Below are 27486 nucleotides of genomic sequence, written 5' to 3'. Positions count from 1 at the left end.
AAAAGCTGAAAAATGACATTCAATATTGTAACACACAAAATAGCCAGATATAGTTCCTATGTATTGCTAATCAAAGAAAAAAAATTATTAGTCAGACATCAAACCCAATGGAATTCTCCGTATATTCAAGCTCATTAGAATTGTACTGTTTGGAGGCTGTCACGCGAGGGAGAGGAATTACAAAATTGAATCTGAACTGGACTAAGGCCCAATTCTTGCAGGACGCACTAGAGATCCCATGTAGCTCTGCTGTGAACAGACAGTGGATATATCTGAATATATGGCATTTCATTTCATTGTTATATACTAGTACTATATGATGCAGTCTGAACCAACAATTTCGGAATCAGTAAACTACAGACATTAGCTACACATTCCTGATCGCAAGAAAGTGAACCACAATTCACTCATAATTTGAAACCTCCAAATCAATCATCAATATTCACAAAAGGTTTGGAGCATGTATGCACTTTCAGTTATATGCATAGTGGAAAGGTTTTTGCTTTTCAAATGGATGTAAAAACTAATGAGTCAGTCAACAGTGTTACACAATGGCACATTTGTATGAATGAGAAAAGAAAAAGAACCACAGAAGTTGTAGATTTAAATTCTAACCTTCATCATAAACACTCATAATGTGTTTCTTGCCACTTTTCCTGCCTGGGGCATTTTTTTAGGTACCTGCCGATGGCCTCTCTGCAACCGGCAACAGTATATTCACGTCCATGTGCTTGTTCGGCAATATCTGTAACATAAATATCAACAAAAACATTCAGCCTTGGAATGCAATAACAGAGAAAATGTCCGTTTTCTGAAGGCAAGACTTTCTTCTCAAGAGTTTGCAAAGGAGGCATATACCGTCATGTACCGTAATTTCCAGACTATAAACCGCTACCTTTTTCACACGCTTTGAACACTGCGGCTTAAACAATGATGCGGCTAATTTATGGATTTTTACGGGCTAACGAGCTTCATGCCGCCAAAACATTTAGCCTTGTCACATCGGACCAATGAAATTACCGAACAGGTCACAGTGGACCAATGAAACTGTTCGAATTAAATCAAAACACACTCACACTAAATTCTTCAGATCAGTCATTTGCGCTTCATGCACACACCCTCATCATGGAAAACACACGAAGAAATGCATTTGATGCAGCTTTCAAGTTAAAGGCGATCGATCTGGCTGTTGAAGAAGGAAATAGAGCTGTTGCACGTAAGCTTGGCACGCACTGTTCAGGAAAAAAGCATTTAAGGTACGTATTTAATTAAAAGTTTAAAAAATCTATTTGTGTAACATCTTTCTGTGTAAATATCTCGCGTTACAACGTGGACACCTGCGGCTTATAGACAAGTGCGGCCTATATATGTACAAAATTTTTTTTCTTTTTAAAGTTAGTGGGTGCGGCTTATATTCAGGTGCGCTCAATAGTCCGAAAATTACGGTATACATTTTTTATCCTTCATACTCACAGTGTACAAGGCCATACACTTCATCCTGATCAGTCAAAGCCAGCTTCCCACCTTTTGGCGCTTTCAACGAAAACATACACCACAGACTGTTCTCCCCGATTCTTTGGAGAATGGAGCGAACTGTCTCTCCGATGCTGCTCCGCCTCATCGTCTTCAAGTAAGCACGCTACAAGAAATTCAAATAAAAAATCTCTGGAATACATGGTCCAACATAAGATACAATTCCATCATTTAGGATTGTGAGACAATTTTGATATTATGATCAAAAACTTCAGTTCATGTAAACATATAGATTTATTATTCTGAGATTTATTATTATTGAGTCAAATTCCAGGTGAACATTAAAAAGTTTGACTTACAAAACAGTTGGAGTTTTTCGCTATTCTTCAGTTGTTGTTTATTGTTGTTATTGTTCAGTTGCAAACATACAGCTCTGTATCATCAGCATAACAGTGGAAGTTCATTCCATGTTTACGAATAATTTGACCTAGAGGTAGCATATACAAAGTAAAAAGCAGTGGGCCTCAAACAGAACCTTGCGGAACACCAAATTTAACCTCGGTATGCGTGGAGAAGTCTCCATTTACATCTACGAACTGAACTGATAACGATCGGTCTAATAAGACCTGAGGCAGGAGAGGACTGTTCCCTTAATGCCAACATTTTCTAATCTATCAAGGAGAATAGTGTGATCTATAGTATCAAAAGCTGCACTAAGGTCAAGTAACACAAGCAACGAGACACAACCCTGATCAGAGGTCAGTAGAAGGTCATTTACTACTTTAACTAACGCTGTCTCTGTGCTATGATGAGGTCTAAATCCTGACTGATACATTTCATGAATGTTGTTCCTATGTAAGTACGAGCATAACTTTGCTGTGTACAACCTTTTCTAAGACCTTGGAGATGAAGGGGAGATGTGATATTGGTCTATAGCTGGACAGTTGAGACGGGTCAGTCAGGTTTTTTAATCAGGGTTTTAATAACTGCTAATTTAAGTGATTTAGGTACATAGCAAGTGCTAAGGGAAGAGTTGGTTATATTTAAAAGTGGTTCAATTACTCCTGGACAAATCTTTTTAAGAAACATGTAGGCACAGGATCTAGTAAGCAAGTTGATGAATTTGCTGAAGAGATTAATGAAGCTAGTTTGGTCTCTCTAAGGGGAGTAAAACATTCTAAACATTGATCCGATATTGCTATATTATCATCTACAGGGTGAGTTATAATACTGTCTGGTTTTAATTTAATAGCCTGAATTTCACATCTAATATTTTCAACTTTACCAATGAAAAATTAGATGAAATCTTCACTGCTATGTAATGATTGAGTGTTTCTCTCTGTAGTGATTTTATTCCTAGTAAATTTTGCTACTGTGTTGAATAGAAATCTAGAATTGTTTTTTTATCTCCTATTAAGGTGGAGAAATAGATTTTTCTAGCCTAGCTAAGAGATTTTCTATATTTCAGTAGGCTCTCCTTCCATGCTGTTTGGAATATCACCAATTTGGTTTGATGCCATTTACGTTCTAATTGTCGAGTGGTCTGTTTTAAGGTTCGCGTTTGATCGTTATACCAGGGTGCTAGCTTTTTCTCTCTAATTATTTTTCATTTGAGTGGAGCCACTCTATCTAGCGTGTAGCGGAGTGTTGACTCCAAGCTTTCAGTTGCCTGATCGAGTTCTGTGGGATCAGACGGTGATCCAAATATAATTGATGTCTCTGGGAGGTTATTTATGAAGCTCGGTGCAGTAGCTGATGTGGAAGTACGTTTTACACGGTAGCGAGTCGAGGTGGAAATATTATGATCAATACGTATTATGAACGAGATAAGATAATGGTCTGAGACAACTTCAGACTGTGGAAAAATTACAATATTTTCTATATTTAATCCGTATGTTAGTATGAGGTCAAGAGTGTGACCACCATTATGAGTAGGTCCGATTACGTTCTGATTAATCCCTACTGCATCTAAGATGGACACAACCGCTATTCTCAGAGGGTCTTCCAGGTTATCAAAATGAATATTAAAATCACAGACGATTAATGCTTTATCTACAGAAACAACCAGGTTTGAGATAAAGTTTGCAAATTCACTAAGAAATTCAGTATATGGCCCTGGGGGTCGGTAAATAATAATTAGTGGAATTTACTTATTTTTAGTGGCTACATAAGTTATGCTGGTATAAAGAATTTCAAAAGAATTAAATTTATGACTAGGTTTTTGTGTGACGCCTAGATTTTGACTATGGATGAGACCAACACCTCCTCCTCTACCAGTTGAACGAGGCTGATGTACATAACTGTATCCAGGAGGACTGGCTTCATTTAATGCTAGGTACTCGTTTGGTTTAATCCAAGTCTCCGTTAAACACATTAAATTACATTCCTGATCAGTAATGATTTCGTTAACAATAAGAGCCTTAGACGCAAGAGATCTAATGTTTAATAGTCCTAGCTTCAGATTAAAGGTGCTGGATGTGCATTCAGTATGATCTAATTTTAGGTTAATTAGGTTACTAAAACAAACATTCTGAAATTGTCTATGTATTTGTATAGCTCAGGGAACAGACACAGTCTCCATAGTATGTACTACAGGTGTTAAACTATTAATTGAACATTGCTTATGATGAACATTATTGTAGGAAGATGTGCTTACGGTAGGCAGTCACTTGGTTTGTAGTGTCTTGGAGATGTTGTCTGACAGCAGTTCCGCTCCGAAGCTGCTGGAGTGCAGGCCATCAGGACGAAACAACCTAGGACGCTCCCAGAACAGATTCCAGTTATTAACAAACAGCAGATTCCTGTTAATTACACCAAGAAACTAACCAATCATTTAATGCTAGAAGTCTACTGAACTTTTCAGCTCCACATCTGTATGAGGGAAGAGGTCCAGAGACGATGATCTTCGCGGTGGGTGATCTGCCTCGTACCGTCTCGATCAGGCTGGCGAAGTCCCTCTTCAGAACCTCCGTCTGCCGCAGCCTGATGTTTGCCCCCGCATGTGGCACGACTGCTCCAATGCACTCGTCCTTCTTCAGGATTCCTGGTAGCTGCTCAGCGACATCAAGGACACAAGCAAAAGAAAAACTGTGTGTGCACCTTACCCTTTGTTGAAGCGACGCGGACATTTCGCACAATGTAGTTCCCAACGATTGCACAGGATCAATGTTATTTTGTTAAGAGCATTAATATTTTGTAGATTCAGCAAGGGGTATGTGAACTTCCGACCGCAACTGTGTACCCACCCAGCTACCAAGCACACACACACACACACACAAATTCCACCATTTAAAAACAGCAAGGATTTTTTTTAAAACAATTTTTTATAAACAATTAAAAATAAACTACAGTAGGAACATTTTAACAAATACCACAAAAACACCACAGTTAAAACACTACATACCTTCCTTTTGCAAAAGACTTCTCTTGCACCCACACTCTTGATCTGATGCCAGCTGGAGCCACCTCTTCATGGTCCTCTCGACCTCCATCTCTGCAGCATTAGCCGTAAAGAGGTTTCTATGAACTTTGGAATAAAGCAATACATATCATACAGTCATTATGAATCTTAAGCATTAACTATGCTTATACCATGGTCACTGTGAATACTGGATTCTGATTGGCTGGAAGGTGTGCATTATAACCGTTTATTGCACAGGTAGTTCCAGTCAGTTTGATCACCGTGATCATTTCTAAATCAATGCGCAGCCTACATGCACACACACGCACAGACACTCGAGCATACATTGACATTCATATGAACAGACACCTCTTGCCAGCGCTGTCTGCAACTTTAACAATAAAAATAGCTTTGCTGGTGAAAAGCTACATGATATTTCTCAGCAACGAGGTGGTAAGAGCACTGTTTCTGAAGTAATTCAACTCTTAGTTTTACTACACTACTGCTGCGCAACACTGATTGCTGAGAGGCACCTATGATGCACGTAATTCATACACGCTTGATCTCTCTCTCTCTCTCTCTCTCTCCTTCTCTCTCTCTCTGATAGATATCTGTCAATTCATTCAAATAAATGCAATCTCATCACACTACTTTACCTCTGTGTCTGATTTATAATGGGCAAAATTCCAGATCTAAAGACCTAACTAATAGAAATTAACGATCATTTTAAACTTCTAATCAAAGTTTGCACTTCTAAACCAATGACAGCTTTAACATTATTAATTGTGGAAAGACCATGGTATAGGCGGGTAATCCATGGCTAGGTGTGCATTAAACGATTTGAACGAGTGGTTCATTTCCTCCACATCATGCACTAAAATCGTTTAATGCACATCTAGCCGTGGATTACCCCTTACATATCAACTGAGAGAGACAGCTAATTCTGTATGTAAACAGATATACTTCCCAATCACGACCTCTCCGAGTTGGAGAGCGGACAGTGAAGTCTTTCCATTGACTCCCCTCCAATTGAGATTCTTTTCCAGGGAGTTAGTAATCACCAATATGCACCAGGTGCAGTTGAGCACATCTGCCCTGTCAATAAGCTCCAACCAGTTTACCTGAAACTGAGGATTCTTAAAACAATAATATAATATAAAATAATATAAAATATATAAAATTAATAAGCATGTATTGCCTCGTCAAAAGTGTCAGTGCTTCTCACTACTTCTGCAGTTACCCTGCCCTGTGTGTTTTCCATGTTTTCCTCCTCTACCAAAGATTAGGTCATAACTGTTCCCTCATATCAAAGTGGTGTTCAATGTTGTGCTTTGAGTACGAGTGTGTCACCTTGAGAAAACAGAAATGCTCTCAGTAGCTGTGTAATTGTGCAAGCAGTTGTTAACAAAAAAAAAAGAAAAAAACTCTCACCAGATTTTGCTTCTAATCTGGGCTCTGTTGCATCCTTCGCTTCAGACTACACAGTTGAGGAAGGTCTTGCAGGGGCAGTAAATCTTCATCAATATCCAAAGGCTGCACCTGGACCTCCTGTAGTTGAAGCAATCTCAGTGGTTTGTTGGTCCAGCACCATCTCTAATTTAGTTAACACCTCCCTCAGCATGGCTATGGTAAAGAAGTTAACAATATTTACAAATGATACACACTACAACACTGTACAACTCCATCCTCAGTCTTATTCCTAACCTACACAATTCCAGTAAGATGGCTGAGTGGAAATCATGGTTAATTAATACCTACAAAAGAAAGTCAATCAGAAAGCAGAAGAATACGCTCACATGGCATATCGTCCACTCTTTCCAGACTCTGTGAAAGAGTCTAAAATATCGACTATATTGCCAAATTCTACAATGTTTCATGAAAAATACAACTTTGAATATGCTCTCAAAGCATGAGGGAATAGCAATAGCGATGTGCTGAACAAATATCTGCATGTTTTACACCTTGGTGGTCTTTACCCAGACACTTCCACGTCTGACTGGAGGTCTGGCCAGGTCCTGCCCTCTTTATCGCTGTCTTTAAAATACAGTTGCATTTAAACATTATTCAATCCCTTCAGGATCACTCAAAGAGACAAAAAATTAGTATATTGCTAGACTAAGGCTAAGAATTGCACATAAGAAATACAGTGTTGAGCCGAACAACAGGTCTGTTATACTGCCAAGTGGACAATATAATCTAATAACGGGACACAGCATGCTGCAAACTGTGTGGGTTTTCTGACACAACATATTAAAAAAGTTAAATAAAAAGTAGTAAAACAGGAAAGGGGAGGAATAAACTAGGAGTTTATCTTATTTGTACAGCAATTAAAAAAGCTTTATAAAAAAAAGTGTCGAGCTGCCTCTTAAGCTAAATTAGCTAGCCGGCTAGCTAGCTGCTAGTACGCCGTCTGATGTTCTCGTCACAATCACACATACCATTGAAAAGATTTTTAAAAAACATTTTCTCCATGACATTTTAAATATCAAACAACATTGTAGACTGAAATTACTCAATTAAAGTACTTACCTTCTTCAGCTGAAATGATTCCTCTTGAAAACGAAGAATGACTGCAGCCTCGAGTATCCTAACTGATTTAACCGTCAAAAGTGTTTTCCAGGCGGCTGAGCTCCTTAATTTTAGCTGTGGCCCGTCTGTGACTTAACAAACTCGAAAAAGCAGATACACACCGCTACACAGAGTATGGACCTGCCGCAAGTACACCTGCTTTCAGCTGAGATTGGCCCACATAGCAAAAACCGTCTGTCAACGAGAAGTGGTGTGAACGGTCAGCAGGGCTCTGGGCAATTACCTTTTCACCGATACCGGCATTGAGCCGACAGTGGCGCATTTCTACCAGAATCGGCCCAAATGTGCTTGCTATCTGGGAACTGTTCATCGCCCGATGTAACGGCCGAATGTTCCAAAAAAGTCTAAGCTTTTTACCAAATAAATGTAAAGTAACAATTTCATCAATGATAACTCTTCAACGCCCAGGGAAAAAATCAGCGATGATCGGCCTGGAGCTGGCCAGAGTCTGTGCGACATGACGCTCCCTCCCCGGGCTATGTCTGAGTGCTTTCCCCGCTGCACGGAGCGCCGTCCATATAATTTTGGACACTTAAAAATATTCGCTTAAAAATTCTCTTCGAAACTATTATGATATATTATATATATGGCAATGTAGCTCAGTTAGTTAGTGTGTGGTGGTAAGAACGCCAAGGTCGCTGGTTAGAATCTCAGGGCTGATTACATTTTTGCATCTTCTAGAACTCAATTAAAAATCTTCTATTGTAGCACTACTTGCAGTGTTCTCTGCTTGATATATTGCTTTGCTTGTATTTTCTCATTTGTAAGTCTGGTGAAGGATACGGGAATGAGCACAGACGCGGCCAAATAAAAAAATAAAGGAAAAAATATATAATAATAATAAAAAATTTAAAAATAAAAACATGGATTCCATGCTGCAGCAACTAATGGAGGCCAGCCTCCAGCAGCTGACGATAACACCTGCAGCAGCCGATAAGCGAGCAGAAACGTACAGGTTCCACATGAACCTGTTGAAGAGGTGAAAAATGCTCCTCACACTACTGCCACCTGGGTGCTGAACAGACAGTCATTTCAGCACCACTGTTGTCGACTGCAGCAGAGCATGAGGTGGGGAAATAGAGCATAAACATGAAACTGCTGTGACCTCTTATATTTTTGGATCAATTCCAAATACTAATCGAGTCATCTGCTGGTTACAACAACTATATAGTCTATAGAATTCCTACAAACATTCAACCACTGGTTGAGATATTGCATTAATGAGAACCTCAGATGGATGGACAGACTTAGTGGTGGAGGAATAAAAAATAAATAAAAGGTCTGCATAAATACTAAACTCGGACACACTTATCTAACATTATGGGGTGTAGTAATGACCAACTAGTGTTATCTACTTAGTAAATCTGAGAAAGTTATGTTTTAATAACTTTACTGTCCCATAGTTCTTCATTTTAAACACTTTTCTTGTTGATACTTACAAACCAGTAACCATTTCCTTCAGACTACTCACCTTTCACGACTTCTTTTTGCCTGCCTTCTTCATTTGTAGACACGTTTAAAAAATGTGCATGTTCATGATATATCTATGCAACTCTACAAGTATCGGCACCCTATCTGCCTCTCTTTCTCTTTAAAACTAGTTAGTAATATTCATTGCCATATCATAGGTAATTAGAAAAAATTAGTCTATGGTGTCATCTGGTGACAAATTGAGCATGCTTTAGCTACTTTCCCTAAAAAGAGTTGTGAAAGCTGGTTGACATGCTGTAGCGCAGTAAGGGAGTGATGGCTGCATGGACAGGAGTTGTGAACAGTGCTCACCCTACACTCGGGACAGCTGACTGAGGGGACAGAGTTGGAGTCCTGAGGACACTCCAGAGACCAGAGACACTCCACACAGAAGAGCACATGGGGCAGCCTCCCCACAACCTCACCCTCTGTAAACAGCAATAAAACCACCAAAAAACATCAAGTGCACTTATTTATGAAGCTAAACATCACATAGGGAAATTTCCCCCACTGCTCTTCTTAACATTTCACATGGCTAACATTTGCTGTGTGGAATTTGGTTATTTATCATTTTTAAGAAACCACGCTGCAAAAAAAAAAGAAAGAAAAGAAAATTAAGCTTTAATGCAAGACGTTAGCTAGCTAGCCAACTAAACTCAAGCTAACTCGAAGGCCATGTTTATCAATTAAGTCTCACTGTTTAACTTTAAAACGCTCACATTGAGGATGTAGTCTGCTAATTGTCAAAGGTTCACTAGCTAATTAGGTTAATTAGGTGTGTTCTGAACCCACATTGCATTCAGCGCATTCAGCAGTGTGTAACCAAGATGCGTCCGGAAAATACTTGTATAAGTAAATACAGAGAATTTGTTTAAAACATTTTTTTACCAGACAACGTGTACGGTAAGCCACAATTATTACATGCCACTGTAGCGTCCATTATGATGCTTTTTCACCGCGCACTTCACTTCCTTCAATGATGGAAAGCACTGGCTCTTTTAAGTGAACCGAATCCTTTGGCTTAGCTCTTCAATATGAGTCGATTCCTTCGGCTTCCGTACGGATCACTGCCATTTTTCTGAATCAGATTCAGAATCAGTTTTATTGGTCAAGTATGCTCGCACACTCAAGCAGGGATATGTATCATGCTATATAATTTAGCTAACAAACTGTCACCAAAGTAGCCGTGATGTGAAAACATGTAAACAGATGGGGGGTGGGGATGTAAAATAAATGAATAGATTTAAAGTGCATTACATTTATTCACTTAGCGGATGCTTTTATCTAAAGCGACTAACAAATGAGAAAAATACAAGCAAAGCGATATATATCTAGCAGAGAACAATACAAGTAGTACCAGTAGTAACAAGTAAGAACTGTTCAACTGAGTTAGATATTTTATTTATTTCATTCCTACAAAAACTAAATTCTAACACTGAAAATTAGTTTTTTTTAAAAAGGAGGGAGATATTTGAAAGATTAGGCTTTTAAAAACATCAGCAAATTTACATATAATTAGCTGCTTTCATTCAATTCAATTTATTTTGTAATTACTAAAAAAAAGATATCACAATACCAGGTGGATGGTGGCTTAGTGGTTAGCACGTTCGCCTCACTCCAGGGTCGGGGGCTCGATTCCCACTGAGGCCCTGTGTGTGCGGAGTTTTCATGTTCTCCCCGTGCTGTGGGGGTTTCCTCCAGGTACTCCGGTTTCCTCCCCCAGTCCAAAGACATGCATGGTAGGCTGATTGGCATGTCTAAAAGTGTCCGTAGTGAATGAATGGGTGTGCGAGTGTGTATGTGATTGTGCCGTAATGGATTGGCCTGTCCAGGATATACTTGTGCCCGATGCTCCCTGGGATAGGCGCCAGGTTCCCCGTGACCCTGAAGGATAAGTAGTATTGAAGATGGATGGATGGATGGATATCACCTTACCTACAACATCATAGAAAAGTGTATTGTGACCTAATTTATCGCAATATCTATAACCAATTTATGGTTGTTGTTGTTTTGTTGTGTTTACATAGTTAATATTAACTAGCCTAGATAAACACAACAAAACAACAATAACAACAAAAAATTGGAGTTGTTCCTTGTAATATATGACTTATATGTAAAGAATGAAATTGCTAAATGCAAAAAATATGTATAATAAATAATTGTAATCGTTTATACAATAACTGATATGTATATCACAGGTCACAGTGACATTGTATTGAAGATTAAGAATACTCTTTAAGGGCCATGAATGAAGGCCTCTGGAATGAAACCGTTCTTGTGCCTGGTGTATTGGAAGTTCAAATAAAGTGTGTCCAAGCCGTGTCCAGAAAATATTATGGTCTGGGATGTATTGCCTTCATTGCTTAACTAGTCTCATGTTCAGTGAGAACACATTAAAAAGACCAAATCAGCAGCTGATTTTTTCATATGCATGTGAGGAAACCATGTCCTGCGCTGTGGTTATCTTCATTAAACATCATTGTAGCCAAGCCTTCATATTCCTACACCTGAGTTTACAAAAAAAAAAAAAAAAACACATTATATCATGGTAACTATAACACCAGTCGCATACAAACTAGTAAATTATGTGCCCTTTGTGCTTGTGCTGCTGGATCTTCGATACGAAGGTAAGAAGGTACTGACTTCATATACTGGATAGATAGTGTGGAAACTGAACTGTCACACAGCTGTACAGATTCTACAGAAATACTTTTCATTAGACCTCACTAGTCTTAAGGAATGAATCTCACAAGTTTCTTCTAGTGCACTAAGTAGTACTCTACATACAAAGCCAAGCTTTTCTATAGACTCTAAAGAGATGTGACTTGATAATGAGACCTCTCTGTGCTGATGATTATGATAAAGTCCAAGATAATGATGTGTGCTTTGTATTTAAAAAATGACACAGGAAAATTAGTGTCCATGTCTTTTATCAATAATAATAATAATAATAATAATAATAATAATAATAATAATTGCAAGCATAGTGAAATGCAATGGTATTATTCTACCCAACCATTTGTCACTATATTTTTACTTTACTATATCCTGGCCTGAGTTTACTTTTGATTAAAGGAGTCCTATGCAGCAGTGAGAACAGTGTCGAGAAGCACCTGGAGATGGGAAGAAGCTCCTGGCTGCCGGACAGCTGGCCGACGCACTTTCCCATTTCCACGCAGCTGTTGGTGAGTCGGTGAGCTTTTCTCAGAAAGTCACCAGCAATCATTTCTTTATTTCTGCAAAAAAAAATATTCTGTCTGAATCTTAACCGACCACTTTCTGACATCCGTGTGTAGACGGTGACCCGAAAAAATACTTGGCCTACTACAGAAGAGCCACCGTCTACCTGGCCACGGACAAGTCTAAATCCGCTTTACCGGATCTAAGCAAAGTCATCGAGTGTCATGATTTCCCCTTGAAGCAGCGTGCTCTAAGCGCGAATGCGCAAGCACCTGCTTTTCCGTTGTTGACAGTAGTGACATCTGGACACGTGTGTTTTGTTTATGTTTCTGTCACGTCTCCTCCCTGTTCTGTCATTGGCTGGGATTTCACGTGTGTCTGTATTGCCCTCAGCAAGTTTAGAGGCTGATCAGTTTAGACGCTGATCATGTCCACATATATACCGCGCGCCTCCCAGCACACAACGCGGAAGATTATCCTAGAGTTAGATTGGTTTGTTTAGTAGTCATAGTCACGGTCCATGTTTAGAGTTCGTTCACGCTGGATTATCCGCTCCCAGTTCCTCGTCATAGTTCATGTTTCTCGTCTAGTTTATCGACCCTGTTTTCCGTGGCCACGACCTTGATTCATGTTTAACCCTGTGTATGCCTGTTTGCCGATCGCCTGACCTTCGCCTGTTTTGGATTATGTTTTGGATTTGTCTGCCTGTCTCTCTTTTAAAATAAACAACTGTTCATACTGCAATTGCATCCGTCTTATCTCCGCTCCGTCACGATACGTGACATCGAGTTAAACCTGATTTCACATCGGTGAGTTTTACTCCATGATAAGACATGAAAAGAAGATTGACGTGCATCATGTTGAAAAGAGTTGGTGGTAACAGGTGATTTGTCACAGGCAAGACTTCAGAGAGGGAGCCTACTGTAACTCTTTGACTTGTCATTAAAGGAAAATTAAGTCATTAAAGGAAAATTAAGTCATTAAAGGAAAAATCCACCATGAACAACTTGCATATTGATCTTTATAATTAACAGGTGGCATCCAGGATTCATTTTGTAGTGAAAATTTTGAGTTTACTTTTTTAGTTTAGACTTCTTTCATTGACCTGTTGGTCATTTTTCACTTTGGTTTCTTGTATTGCCCACAATCAAGTTTGACAACATGCTAATATTGGTGACAGTAAAATCGCTATCTGTAGATTTCCCCCTGAGCTCCCTCCCCATAAAGAGTCTAGTTTCTAATCATCCCTAATCAAGCACAGCTTCATACGAGTCTTTATTAGCTGAATTAACTGCCGTAGACGGCCTAGACTAAATTAGAGCTGGGACTGATCCCCTGAATCAGAGTTCATCACATCTATGCAGCCATTAAGGACTTTGAAAGTGCTAAGGAGTACAGCGAGAATGACTGTCACCTACCCTTTGGCTTCTTAGGTTGATATTGAAGTGTGTCATGTTTTAATGTGTTCTAAACGGCTGGGCTTGTGTGAACACTAGGATAGCCCAGAAGAAGCTCATTAAAGCCTACAGGGAGTTCTCACAGCAGTGACACCCAGACAACGTCCAGGATCCTGAAGAGAAGAACAAGGCTGAGAAGAAGTTCATAGACATCGCACAGGCCAAGGAAGTGCTCACTGAGCCAGGTAAACCCTCAATCAGTTTTGTCTGCTAATATAAAAATACCAAGTTAAGCCGTTTTTTGATGTTGGTTTTTGTGTCCCATGCTTGAATAGTTTTACATAGATGAGGAATACAGTATATAAGTATGTAAGTACAGCTGCAGATAAAGAAGGATGAATCAGATTGGAATTCAGATCAAATTAACAGAAATTATGGTTGTGACTTGGTGATTAGTGGGGATGTTGAACACAGTCTGTGATATGTTTTTGATTTTTTGCTAATACAGATCTGCCAAAATAACTAACAGTCAAAGAGAAATAAACATGCATTTTGTTGGAAAGGACGGATCGGATCCATGCTTGCAGCATAAACGGTTAATTGTATTGGTTGAACTGATATTTAACTGTAATCTGCAGAAATATTATGATATCATATATAGGGAAATTAGCCAGCGGTGGGTGGAGACAGACACACGGGAGGCCGTCGTAACGTTAACAAATGAGATTTATTTTTATTTTTATTTATAACGTTCTGGAGTGTGTGTGTGTGTGCTCGCGTGTGGGCGTGACAGCGTGTGGTGAGAGGTCAGTGTATTGCGGGGTTGCCAGAGTCGCTCCGGGGCTTTCCGGTGAAACAAGGGCTCTTCTCAGACGTCAGGCAACGCCGCGTTTGTAGTCAGGGACCGGAGAATTCGCTCGGGTCCGGGTCGTCTGAAAGAAAACATACAATACCAACAATACTGATAACTGGCAGTAATCCAGGCACACTTCATGTGAGAGAATTCTCTCCTTTCGAGCGGAAAAGCGGCCTTTTATACTCTCCCTTCGTCTGCTGGATGGTGGAATTTTCACGTGCGGCGCGCCATTCATCACCAGAGGGTGTGTCGGCGGCTCCGCCCCACCTCCACGTGCTTTCCGACTGTCCAAAACATTGAAGCGGGGCTGTCTCTTCAGCGCCAGCGCGGCAGTCGCGGGAGGAGCGATTTTAGTTCCTTGTGCGCCGGCTGTCGGTCTGTCGCGACACATACAGTATAAGCTTACTTTATACAGTTATTACAAAATTAACATAAGTGTATGTCAGGCCTGCATGTATTGTTAGTATTTTTAGAACAATTATGAACTCAAATTGCAAGCACTTGCATAAGCATATTAACATTTTGTGCTGAATCTTGAAAATATGTAAAACATTTAGACCATGTGATACTGCATGCACCATGTGATATTGCCTCACACCTCAAGGGTTAGGGGTTCGATTCTCGCCTCTGCCCTGTGTGCACAGAGTTTGCATGTTCTCCTCGTGCTTTGGGGGTTTCCTCTGGATACTCCGGGTCCCCCCGCCCAGTCCAGAGAAATGTGTTGTAACCTGATTGGCATCTCTAAATTGTCCGTAGTGTGTGAATGGGGGTGTGTGTGTGCAATTGCGCACTGCGTTGGTTTGGCATCCCAGCCCAGACTCTAGGCTCCCCGCCACCCTGTGTAGGATAAGGGGTACAGACAATGGACGGCTGGCTGATTCTGACCTTAATAATATATATTGACTGTTGATTAACACTTTCTTGTTTGTATGTCTGTAAAATGAATTTTCCTTTCATTTTAGTAATTAAAAAGTATAGCCTACAATACTGAAAAGAAAATTTAATGGTGGGTCACTGCAAATCCTATTCTTTTATTATTATACTGACATTGCAGAATTTCCAGAGGTCCAGACAGACTTTAATTTTTTTGGGCAGCATGTAGACTAAATGTCAAGGTGCATCGATCAACAGTATATTAGATTGGATGTAATGGTATTGTTTTTCCCCAGATGGAACGGTTAAAAAAATTAATCAATCACTGGTTCGGTGTGACGGTTATAAATAATTAACCTCTTGTAGAAGTGAATGTGTCGTTCATGTACCACATTCTTTGAGAATTGGCTAATTTTATTCCTGTTTGGCTTGAGCACTTTGAAATAGCAGAAAAGCAGTTTTCAGGTGTCTCCTATATCAATGTAAAAGGGGAAAAACTGTAGCTGCTTGCACCTCTGGTAATATAAAACACGAGTCTCGAAAGATGCTGGTATATCTGACACCTTTTCTCTGTTCTTGTGCAGAAACAAGGAGTTCATTTGACAAGGGTGAAGACCCAATGGACCCTGAGAGCAAGCACGGAGAAGGCCATCACCATTTCCACGGGGCCTGGGAGAGTTTCCAGGGCTTTAACCCTATTGGCTCTGGACTGTTCAACTTTAAATTCAACTTTAACTAAGATCATCCAGGAGGACATCAGTCTGATCTGAATATATAGCATCAGGCATGCAGCGAGAAGTGTAACCTGTTGAACCTGTTTGACACTAACTGCCATAGATGTGGCTACAGAAGCCACTGTGGCATGAAGATGCATCATATGCTGTTGAATATTCTCAGACTTGCCAAGCTGAGCTAAGTGGTATTATATAAAGTAATTATTTCAGGGACCATCAGAGTGTGGGGGTTCATTCCCAAGCAACCAACTATCCTAAAACTATTGTGTGTGTGTGTGTGTGTGTGTGTGTGTGTGTGTGTGTGTGTATAGGAGACTGCACTATTTTTCTATCAGTTAAATAATGCTGCATTGTAAATACACAATTAAAGATATTACGTATTTAATTAAAAAGAAAGTGACATTATTCTCCGATTTCACTGTTGTAATGCAAATCACTATTGGAGGATTCCATTAGTTGAACTTTTCATTTTGTATAGCACTTACAGACATCGTCACAAAGCATCTGGACTGACAGATGTAGATTTAGATCCCTATCGAGCAAGCTGGAGGTGAAAAACTCCCCGAGACATCATGAAGAAGAAACCTAAGAGAGGAAGCAAACTCAAAAGGGTCCTGTTGACACTGGATAGTGGGATTACAAATCATTACCAGTATGCAGATGTAATAGAGGAAAAGGCAAACAAATGTGTTCGTGTCAACATCCTAGGATGAGTACAGCAGCAGTTTTTAGCAAGCACAAATCTGCACTATCAAGTGTTTTCTGGTTTCTAGCTTATTGTGAAATCAGACTACTGATTATACCTTGCTCTTGAAGCTAGCCCTTTGTGCACAAAAATGTAAATAATAAAGAGTAGGTAGAACAGGTAGAGTCACTATCATCAGGGAGAGTAGATTAATATCTGTACACGTTGATGCAATAACATAACTCCAGACATAGCAGACGACCACTGATGAATGATAAACATTTTATTCCTGAGAAAATTCACATCCTTCCACTTCCAAGCTTAAAAAGAAGAAGAAAAAAAGAAGAAGAAAAAAAAAACCCAGATCAGCATGGAGTGTCACAAACACAGCATGGCTTTTTCACTTTAAAGGGCTTGAAATCAAATGGAAACACAGGAATAATTCATGATGTGGATAAATAAATTGTAAATCTTGTGCATGTGTTGGGGTTACTTTTACACATATTCCCCCACTCTGACATCCTCTCTGATTTGTTCAATCATATTGTAATGATTTTCCATTTCCTTTTCACTGTAATGGAGGAATAACAAGTTACACATGATACAAAAATCATGTACAACTTGATTAATATTTCACTTAAACCTCCCCTTTTGTGTAAACATCTAACAGTGATGCAACAGACGAACTCCTCGTGAGCTTATAGTGTTGAATGATTCAAGAATGTATCGTAAGAAATTACTGAGGAATGTGCAGATGCATTTTCCCTAGATACTCAACAGTGCAATTTTCCAAAACTGACCATAAGATGACAACAAAACACAATCCTTAACCTTTCCTTCCTAAGAGACTTGGCATTATTTTATGTGCAGCAGAGCAGACATATAACACAAAGAAAAAAGGTTAAATATACACAGTTTGAATCTTTTGAATATTACTGGTTCATTACAGACAAGGTGTTCTGGCTTCTTTACCTTCAGTTCTGTTACAAAAGGATTAGTCTTACATGTTCTGATAGAAAGTGTGACCTATTGTACCTTTAAAATATAGACTTCAGCCATCAAGATTCATAAATAGAAAACTGAAATGTTTTTAAAATGTCTCTTTTCTTCCTCTTCTGCGGAGTTCGAGGCCAGTGTAATATGTCCTGGTTCAGTTTGTGGATCTCTCTGTGCACTTGTAGAGCTATACAAGAGGGTTTTAGTTGCAAACGTCACTCTTTCCTCTCAAAAGGTGCTAAAGTTCATCACGACGGCTGCCTGTAGAAACTGACAAATCACACTTCTGAAAATAGCTGCAATGTTACCATGATGCATGGGGGACACATTTTGAAAAGTAACGTGCAGCTAAATACATACCAAAGTTACAGCATTTTGGTCATGAAAGGAGGAGATGTTAGATCTGGCTCACCTGTACACTGTGTCTGTGGGGCAGATGACTTTGTGCTCTCCTTCTGACCTTTGACCTGCTTCAGGAGCTGCTTGATCTCACTATCGTATCTGGACCACTCGGGCACAATCCGTTTGGCGGCACTCAGCTTCGGCTCTTTGGTCTTTGGATTATTACACTACAGAGACTTGCCAGACAGAGCAGTTTCATTAGGCACTGCACAAAAACTCAATAATGTCAGCTACAGAGAGGGCATATAGAGCCTTCTTTAATATCCTGGCTGGAGAAAAACTATTTTACCTTGTGTTTTGGCCATGTGCTGAAATTGTTCTAGTAACATTTGGAGCAGTGGGTCATATGAAGTCAAACTAGTGATTTAGAGCCAAGCAAACAAAGCTTGTTCAAGTATAAAACACCACTAGACCAGTGGTTCATCTATCAAAGTGTGCATACATGTTCATAGAAAGCGCAAGTACACACAAGAAAATTTTGTATCTTTGTATGCTTGTATCTTTCTCATTTGTAAGTCGCTTTGGATAAAAGCGTCTGCTAAGTGAATGAATGTGAATATATATATATATATATATATATATATATATATATATATATATATATATATAATGTGTGTGTGTGTGTGTGTGTGTTGGGTGTGGGAGAGCGAAATATATAAGTAAGTTTTTACTAAAACAGTCTTCTAACTCGTTTTAAACAAACACATTATAATAATATTTAGTACTGTGCATACAGTATTAAATAGTTATATTTATAGTTTGTTACAAAAAATACTAATAGATTGCCTCTTTTTATGTATACAGATAGAAGTTCTTATGCTACTTGTGTACAGCGTTTGATGCCGTATGCGTGACAAAAGAAAAAGGTTTTTGACTTTTTCACACACGGAACAGCTCTTTTTCTAGACATGTGGGTGGCTCTTAAAAGAGCCGTTGTGTTCGCATCGTTCGGTGTTAGAGCGTTTAACCGCCGAAGCCGTACAGGGTGCGTCCCTGGCGTTTCAGGGCGTACACCACATCCATGGCGGTCACGGTCTTTCTCTTGGCATGCTCGGTGTAGGTGACGGCGTCGCGGATCACGTTCTCCAGAAACACTTTCAGCACACCGCGAGTCTCTTCATAGATCAGACCAGAAATACGCTTTACACCACCACGGCGAGCCAGACGGCGAATAGCCGGCTTGGTGATCCCCTGGATGTTATCGCGAAGCACCTTGCGGTGATGCTTAGCGCCTCCTTTGCCGAGTCCCTTACCACCCTATATGACAAAGTCATATTCAGAAAGAAAGAAAAAAAAAACTTACATAGTCAAGGTACAATTACACGAAAAAAGTGTCCCACACTGAATAGTCTTTAAACTAAGATGTGCTGCTTTTTAATCTTCTTAGCTCTTTTTGAATGTCTTTGAGAACAACATCACTGGATATAAACGTTTGATTTATAGTCATTCTGGCTCTTGTTTTCCAGAGTTTATATTTAGTCAAACATATTATGAACCAACTGAAGTCATGCTGAGTCTTGCTACAATTTTCTTTAAAAATGCCATAGAAAATTGAGTTCATATTTATTTCTATATTGAGACCAACGATTTTTAATTTAGCCCATGTTTCTTTAAAGCGATAACACTCTAACAGGAAAGTGTTCGAGTGTTTCCTCTTCATTACAGTTAGGCATCAGGCATCTACTGTTTTTTACAAAACAGCTCCATTTAACAACCGCTCTTACTGGGAGCCTTCTTACAGCGACTAACCAAGTTGTATCTCTCAGGTGTTCCGATAGGATTTTATTCTGTAAGTTTTGGAGACATTCGTTGTTTTGGTCTTCCTCCAAATTTCTGAAAGCCACAGGGTTACTATAAACTCGATCAACAATTAAAAGATATATTTCTTTGCTCGAGTCTTCCACCCAATCGATGTTTAGATCTTTAAATTGGTTAGTGAAGTCGGAAAACATCAGCTTATAATACGGAATTCCTTTCCTCGATGGACCTTGCTGCGGGGGTTTCCTCCGGGTACTCCGGTTTCCTCCCCCAGTCCAAACACATGCATGGTAGGCTGATTGGCATGTCCAAAGCATCCGTAGTGTATGAATGGATGTGTGTGATTGTGCCCTGCGATGGACTGGCACCCTGTCCAGGGTGTACCCCGCCTTGTGCCCGATGCTCCCTGGGATAGGCTCCAGGTTCCCCGTCACCCTGAAGAGGATAAGCAGTATGGAAGATGGATGGATGGACGAACGCTTCAAAGTTAATTATTTGTCATGCTATACCTGCAAATAGACGATGTACTGAGTGATTACGATTACAATAATTTACGGCTGCAACAACTAATCGATAATAATCAATTATGAAAACCTTCGGCAATGAATGCCATTATCGATTAATTAGTCTGCTGACGTCACGGGTGGCGTTTACGTATGATGTCGCTTTCATGAAAACACAGGTGCAAAACAGATAACCTGGCGGTAAAAAAAAGTGTGCATCCCAAGTCATCTAAGGCGTGGGAGCATTTTACATTGAATGCAGCAAAGAAGATGGTAACGTGCATGTTCTTCAAAGTGGAGTTTGTGTGACTACCACAGTGATGCACGAGCACATGAAACGAAAACACGGTGTCACGGACGAAGGTGGAACATCAGCACGGTAAGCAAAAACCTGAGTATATCCACATTATATGAAGATGTGAAAATGGTGTAGTCTAGTTTAATTCCATGCTATTGTGTAGAAAGCTTTGTTTACTAACTTCGGGACAGTCACACTAGATGTATTTTGTCTGGAGCGTCAGGTCGTGCAGCATATTGATGGATTAAAATCGCGCTACCACAGAAACAGGTTAAATTAAACACGGTGTGAACAAAGTCAAGCAGTAAATCTAAAGGCAGGTGATAACAGCAGCAGTAAAAGATTTTGTAGTCACTGTAGTGGTTTTCATCGAATGCTTATGTGTTAGTGTATAATTGTTCCTGTCCTTTTAAACAAGCCTGTTAGCTTGCTGCGTTTCTCTGTGTGTCTGCTACAGTTAACTTTGATCTGTGTTTCAAATGCCATCTACTGCGGCTCTACTGTTATATACATTAACAGAATGAATTATATATTTGAGATATTTTTGGTTTATATTGTCACATCTGAAGTACAGCATGTCTGTGTAAAAGAAATTTAACAAAAATTATATTAATTATATATTATTTAGATTTCTTATATTAATCACGGTTGCCATCAGCAATTATCATTATAAACAATGAAAATATTAATTTACTTATAAATTGCTTCTTGCATACTCAATTGCTGTTTTTTAAATTTATTTATTTCAGAAAGAAACAGCTCTCCATGAGTGAATTTGTTCGGAGGAGAAATCCCCCATGCACTAAAACAAAATTTTTACCTTTGTTTTTGATTATTTATATTTTGGGTATTATTTAAAGTTTTGCTGCTTAAAACTGGACAAACTGTAGACAAATGACCAACATTTGAAAGGTTTAAATGTAAAAATGAAAGATTATATTAGTAAAACTGTATGTGCCTTTTGCATTTTTTTTTAAAAGTCCAAGCACAAATACCCTGAGGGTATTGGGGGTTTATTTTATTATAATAAACAAAATCTAATTGAAAAAAAAGTTTAGTTAAAAAAAAATCAGATTAATCAGAAAAAATAATCGTCCGATTAATCAATTATCAAAATAATCGTTAGTTGCAGCCCTACAATAATTAAAGAACAATACATCATACTTTTTATGAGCCTGTGAATATAAACCTGCAATTCCCTTCAAGCCATCATTACTGTATGAGTTGATCTTACAGAAAATTAAACCGCACCCATTATGGCTTTGAAACGTGCCTAATTTTGTTATAAAAAGGTCTTGTACAATAGATTTATATGCATCCAAGGTTATATATATATATATATATATATATATATATATATATATATATATATATATATATATATATATATATATATATATATATATATATAGGGTGAGGGTTTAATGTCATCATGATTTAAATTGCAACATTACCTTTTTTCAACCCAGCGTCAAAAACGACTCGTTAAATGATTCATTCTAAAAGATTCACTCTAAAGTCCTCCTTTCAGAGAGCATACGCTGTTCTGATTGGTCAGGTGTCCCAGTCTGTTGTGATTGGTCTACCGCTGTCAGCGTGTCGAAAAGGAAACGCCCACTACCATAATGAGTTTCAGCTCAGTCTGTTCCCGAGCAGCCGATGAAGACCAGATCCAGGGATTTTTATTACAAACCTATGTAGGTTAGTACAGGAAGTAAGTCTGGAATTACTAACGACTCGTTTCAGCTCTTGAGAATCGGTTCCTTCTTTTGTGGGTTAATAAACCCGTTTGTCGTACGCTTTGATTTTTGAAACTTTTAAATATAATAGGTGCACTTTAAAATAAAAAAAGAATCAGGACTTATAAAAAGGTACATCTTACATACTGTACAAACCATATATTCAGCAGAAACTTTTTGTTTCAAAGTAACTGACAGGTGATGAACGTTTAGCACATAGTTGGAGGGATATTAGTGATTATGGATCTTCGGGAACCAAACAGGATTTGAACTCGCAGTCGTTCAGGCCACATGCTTGGTCAAACTGCAGATTTGCAGTGTCAGTGTTGTGAAGACTATTGTTACTTGTAACTGGTACTCAGCTGTTGTCAGAAACACTAGACTGGCTCATGCTGGAGTCAAAATTGAAAGAGTAAAGGCTCACAGGGACAAAACTGTTTAACATCCTTTTAACTGCACGGATATTTAATCTAAAAGTTACCAGGCAACTTGACAACATTCTGCAAGGCAACCCAGTTTGAGGAAGGGCTGCACTGTTTGCTCAAACCTTTTGTAGCGTTGAACTACATCATAATGACTAAACTGTAAGGAGAAGTGCAGAGAAGCAGAGCTCTAGCACATTTAATTGATGTCACGTCATGCAGAGCTGATGGAATAGTAACTTTGACATTTGAATGTTTCCCGCTTATGTTCACAAAGCTCCAGCCCAGGATCTATGGTTGCCCATAGAGTGTCTCTAAAATGATTGACAGGAGGCACATCCAAACACAAACAAGCTTTCCAGACCAGAAGTCTGTTTTTTTTAAACAGGTTTTCTAAGTGACTTGATGCACTTTTGCTAAGGCCACAACTTAATCCATTATTTTTATCATGTTCTACACATCTCCCAGGTTATTTGTACAAGTGAAAAATAAATAAATAAATAAAATTATTGCACCTTTTAAAGGAAGATGAACAATGCGCTCATTTTTTTTACTTTACAGTCCCCACAAAACAACTTTGAGAGCTGTGATTTGATTCAGTATGACGACGTATTTCTTTTTGAAACAGGAAATAAGAGTGGCGGCATGTTGAAGTGTTACACAACAGCTAACAGTGTTTGGGATACGCCCAGCTCTGAAGAACATTGATGCTAATGAGCTGCTACTGTTGAGCAAGACCCGCCTCAAGACCCCCACATTCCTACACATTCTAGAGAGCATTTAATTGGACGAACACAAGTCTAGTGCATGTTGAAGCATTAATATTGTATCATTTTTCCCCAGAAGTGACTTTTTAATTTTTTTTTTAACTATGGTATTGGAGGCCATAACAGATACAAAAACATCTCGAAACACCAGTTTTGATTTCAGGAGCAGCAATTTAAAGACTTTACCAGAACAATCCAGAAAATATATGAAAGATAAAAATATGATGATTGTATAGCCAAAATCAAAAAAGAATGCAAACAAGTATAAAATTAAATTCATTTGATCTGAAATGTGAACAGAACTTCCATCCAAGCCCTAAAACTAGATAAAGAGAACCCAATTAAACAAATGCATTATAGTTTTCACATTTATTCACTGAGCACAATTACCCAACATTAAACACCTTTGCTGAAAATTATGTAAACTTTTGATTTCAGTAACCGGTGTGAGACTTTCGAGCAGCAATAACTTGAAGCAAACATTTCCGATGACTCACTCAATCCTGCACAATGGGTTTGAGGAATTTTGGCTCACTCCTCCTGCTTCAACTCAATGATGCCGGCAGACTTCTTTGCACGAACTGCTCTTTTTAGGTCCTCCACAACATTTCTATTGGGTTAAGGTCTGACTTGGCCATTCCAAAATGTTCAATTTCTTCTGCTTTAACCATTTCTCTGTAGACGTACTTGTGTGCTTAAGGTTGTTGTCTCTGCTGCAAGGCGCACTTACAGTTAAGCTTGAGTTCACAGACAGATACCCTGACATTCTCCTGGTACAATCTAGGATTCATAGGTCCATCAATAATCGCCAGCTGGTTCGGACCCAAAGGAGCCCCAAACCATAATGCTGCCACCCCCATGCTTCACGGTTGGGATGAAGTTCTTATGTTGGGATGCTATTTTCGGTTTGTATCGAACAATGATTTTCAATTAAAGCAAGAAGTTCTATTCTGGACTCATCTGTCCACAGAACATTCTTCCAGTAGGCTCCTGGCATTTCCACATGGTTGTGAGCAAACTTCAGACAGGCAGCAGTGTTCTTTTATGGAAAGTAGTGGCCTGTAGGTTCTCAGATGTTACCCTGGGGTCCTATATGACTTACTGTGATATTATTCACCACACCCTTGGAGTAATCTTTTTTGCTGGACGCCCAGTCCTTGGGAGAGTAACAGTGGTGCTGAATTTCCTGCATCTGTATGTCATTTACCTCACAGTGGATTGGTGGAAGCCAAACTCTTTAGAAATGGCTCTGTAATCCTTTCCAAGCCGGTGAGCATTGACAACTCTCTTTTTCTGAGGTCCTCAGGAATGTCCTTTGATCGAGGCAAGGCACACTTCCATAAACCTGTGAGGTGAAGACCAGACTTTGAAGGTGAAGACCCAAGTTAATGTCCTTGAAACATGGGCGGGCCTAATTGCCATTCCCTTGATTGAAACGCCTGACTTCAATCAGCCCCATTTAAATGAACTCGTACTCCTAGACTTCACATTCCTTCTCCTACAAAGATATTTAACGCTGGATCATTTTTGCTTAATAAATAACTGTAAAAACTACTGTTTTTTTTTTTGCATCTGTTGTTAACCGGGTTCTCTTTTACCTAGTTTAAGGACTTAGATGAAGATCTGATCAGGTTTCAGGTCAAATGTATGGAGAAATACAGAAAACTGTAAACGTTAAACTTTCTAGCCGCACAGTAGCTGTAGATCAAATGAGTCATATTTGCTTGCAGTCGCTCACGTTTTTGTGGTAGGAAATCGTGTTATTGACACAGAGCTGTCGATGCATGTATGTTTAGACAGGCATGGGCAAACTACGGCCTGAGGGCCATATACGGCCCGTTGGGATTTTTAATCCGGCTTTAATCCGAATTTGTCCAAATTATATGATTAAACCTCAGTGTGGTGTATTACTCTCTACTTCACTTTTTCGCTTTGCCCTTTGAGCCCTTCTGTAAAAATGAGTGGACCAAAGAAAAGAAAAGTGGACAGTGAGTGCCGAGTGTTTAATAAGGAGTGGACAACAAAATATTTTTCCACTGAAGTCCGATCAATGGTTGTATGCCTGATATGCCAAGAAACTGTTGCGGTTTTCAAAGAATACAATATCAGCCGTCACTTTGCCACGAAGCATGCCAACTATGCTAGCAAGCAGTCAACGCAAGAACGGGCGGCTACGGCTCAGAGGTTGATGGATAATTTACAGACTCAGCAAAAAAATTTTCACCGACAAGCTGCGATTCAGGAGTCAAGTACCAAGGAAAGTGTTTTGCTGGCATTCAAATTAGCAAAAGCTAGCAAGCCTTTCTCCGAAGGCGAGTTTTTGAAAGAATGCATGGTAGAGACAGCAGGTCTCCTGTGTCCGGAGAGCAAAGGCAATTTTGAAAAAATCAGTTCATCACACAGGACTGTGACTCGCCGTGTGGAACTAATTGACGAAGATATCACCAGCGAATTGAACAAAAAGGCGGAGTCTTTTAAGTTATATTCACGAGCACTGGATGAAAGTAACGACATAAAAGACACTGCTCAGCTCCTAATTTTATCCGAGGGATTAACGACAGTTTTGAGATAACGGAGGAGTTTTTGACCATGGAGTCCCTGAAAGGAAAAAGACGGGGAGAGGACTTGTATAACCAGGTGTCTGCTGTCATCGAGAGAATGAAGATACCTTGGAGTAAACTTGCCAATGTCACCACGGATGGATCCGCAAATTTAACTGGAAAAAACGTTGGGGTGTTGAAAAGAATCCAGGACAAAGTGAAGGAGGAAAACCCTGAGCAGGATGTTATTTTCCTTCACTGGAATCTCTGAATTCATCAGGAATCTCTGTGTAAGTCTATATTGCAGCTTAATCATGTCGTGAATCCGGTCATAAAACTTGTTAACTTTATACGAGCAAGGGGACTTCAGCATCGTCAGTTTCTTACGTTCCTGGAGGAAACTGATGCGGATCACCAGGACTCCTCTACCACTCTTGTGTCCGCTGGTTAAGTTTGGGAAAAGTGTTTCAACGAGTGTGGGAGCTAAAAGAGGAAGTTATCGCATTTTTGGAGTTATTTTGGAAATCCGACGAATTTCCTGAGCTAAGCGACAACAACTGGCTTTGTGACTTTGCGTTTGCTGTGGACATATTTTCACACACGAATGAGCTGAACGTCAAGCTACAGGGGAAAGATCAGTTTGGGCACGACATGTACACAAATGTTAGAGCCTTCAAATCCAAGCTGACTTGATTCTCCAGTCAAATTTCAAACAAATCTCTCTTTCATTCCCCCACACTAGCCATGGAGAAAGAGGCGTCCCGAAACGTGAAGAAATACAGATCACTGGGCGACCTGCACAGAGAATTCTGCCCTCGGTTCAGCTGGTGTCCTGTCCCCTGTCACAAGACCCTGAAACAGCACCACAGGAGCTGCAATTGGTACTGATCGATCTTCAGTCTGACTCCGTCTTAAAGGAGAAGTTCAACTCTCTTAAACTGAATGACTTTTATGCTTCACTTAATGAAGAGACGTTTCCAAACCTCCAGAGGGCGGCACAGAAGATGCTGACATGGTTTGGCTCGACCTATGTATGTGAGCAGACATTCAGCGTCATGAACATCAACAAAGCCCCTCACAGATCCAGGTTAACTGACCAACACCTCGGATCTATCCTGAGAATTGCCACAACAAAACTAACTCCAGAGTTTGATGCACTGGCAAAAAAGGGAGATCAACAGCACTGTTCCCTCTGAAACTGGACGCGGGTTTCTCTACTGTGTTATCAGATTGATGCATTTTCAAAAACAATTGGTACAATGAGCCTTGCATATTCATGCTTTGCTACCTGTTAAAGGCCAAATCCTTTCATGTAATGGCTTTTACATGTCATTTATATTAGTTCACACAAACACTCCATCCGTCTGTTCCTGGCCCGGCCCCTCTGTCAAATTTTAGAACCCA

General features: G+C 39.5%; 3 long non-coding RNA genes and 1 pseudogene across 10 annotated transcripts in view; 2 read left to right on the top strand and 2 right to left on the bottom strand.

Moving 5' to 3' along the window:
• The window catches only part of LOC128630172 (uncharacterized), an 11543-nt gene extending 1407 nt beyond the window's left edge, over positions 1-10136 (bottom strand). Inside the window, exons 1-10 of one of the 8 annotated variants that reach the window (XR_008394512.1) lie at positions 9821-10135; positions 8934-9360; positions 7403-7636; positions 6305-6496; positions 4877-4999; positions 4130-4722; positions 1833-1960; positions 1474-1639; positions 616-745; positions 1-249 (exon numbers count right to left, since the gene is read on the bottom strand). The exon at positions 1-249 is cut by the window's left edge and continues 880 nt beyond it. This is a non-coding gene — a long non-coding RNA (uncharacterized LOC128630172). The other 7 variants (XR_008394517.1, XR_008394513.1, XR_008394516.1 and 4 more) reach the window with 7 other exon arrangements.
• Positions 9673-17102, top strand: LOC128630195 (uncharacterized). The gene is made up of 4 exons (XR_008394575.1): positions 9673-9835; positions 12008-12921; positions 13609-13754; positions 15823-17102. It is a non-coding gene; the product is annotated as an uncharacterized LOC128630195 (long non-coding RNA).
• On the bottom strand, positions 10484-12365 carry LOC128630210 (uncharacterized). The gene is made up of 3 exons (XR_008394594.1): positions 12279-12365; positions 12046-12168; positions 10484-10867 (listed from the first exon to the last, which is right to left on the bottom strand). It is a non-coding gene; the product is annotated as an uncharacterized LOC128630210 (long non-coding RNA).
• Positions 17103-25441: 8339 nt separating the features above from the next.
• LOC128630141 (general transcription factor II-I repeat domain-containing protein 2-like) lies at positions 25442-27486 on the top strand (annotated as a pseudogene).

This window comes from Ictalurus punctatus, unplaced genomic scaffold, assembly GCF_001660625.3.
Source record: "Ictalurus punctatus breed USDA103 unplaced genomic scaffold, Coco_2.0 Super-Scaffold_100046, whole genome shotgun sequence".
Taxonomy (NCBI): Eukaryota; Metazoa; Chordata; class Actinopteri; order Siluriformes; family Ictaluridae; genus Ictalurus; species Ictalurus punctatus.
The sequence above is the reverse complement of the archived record's forward strand: the minus strand, read 5'-3'. Positions and strand labels throughout refer to the sequence as shown.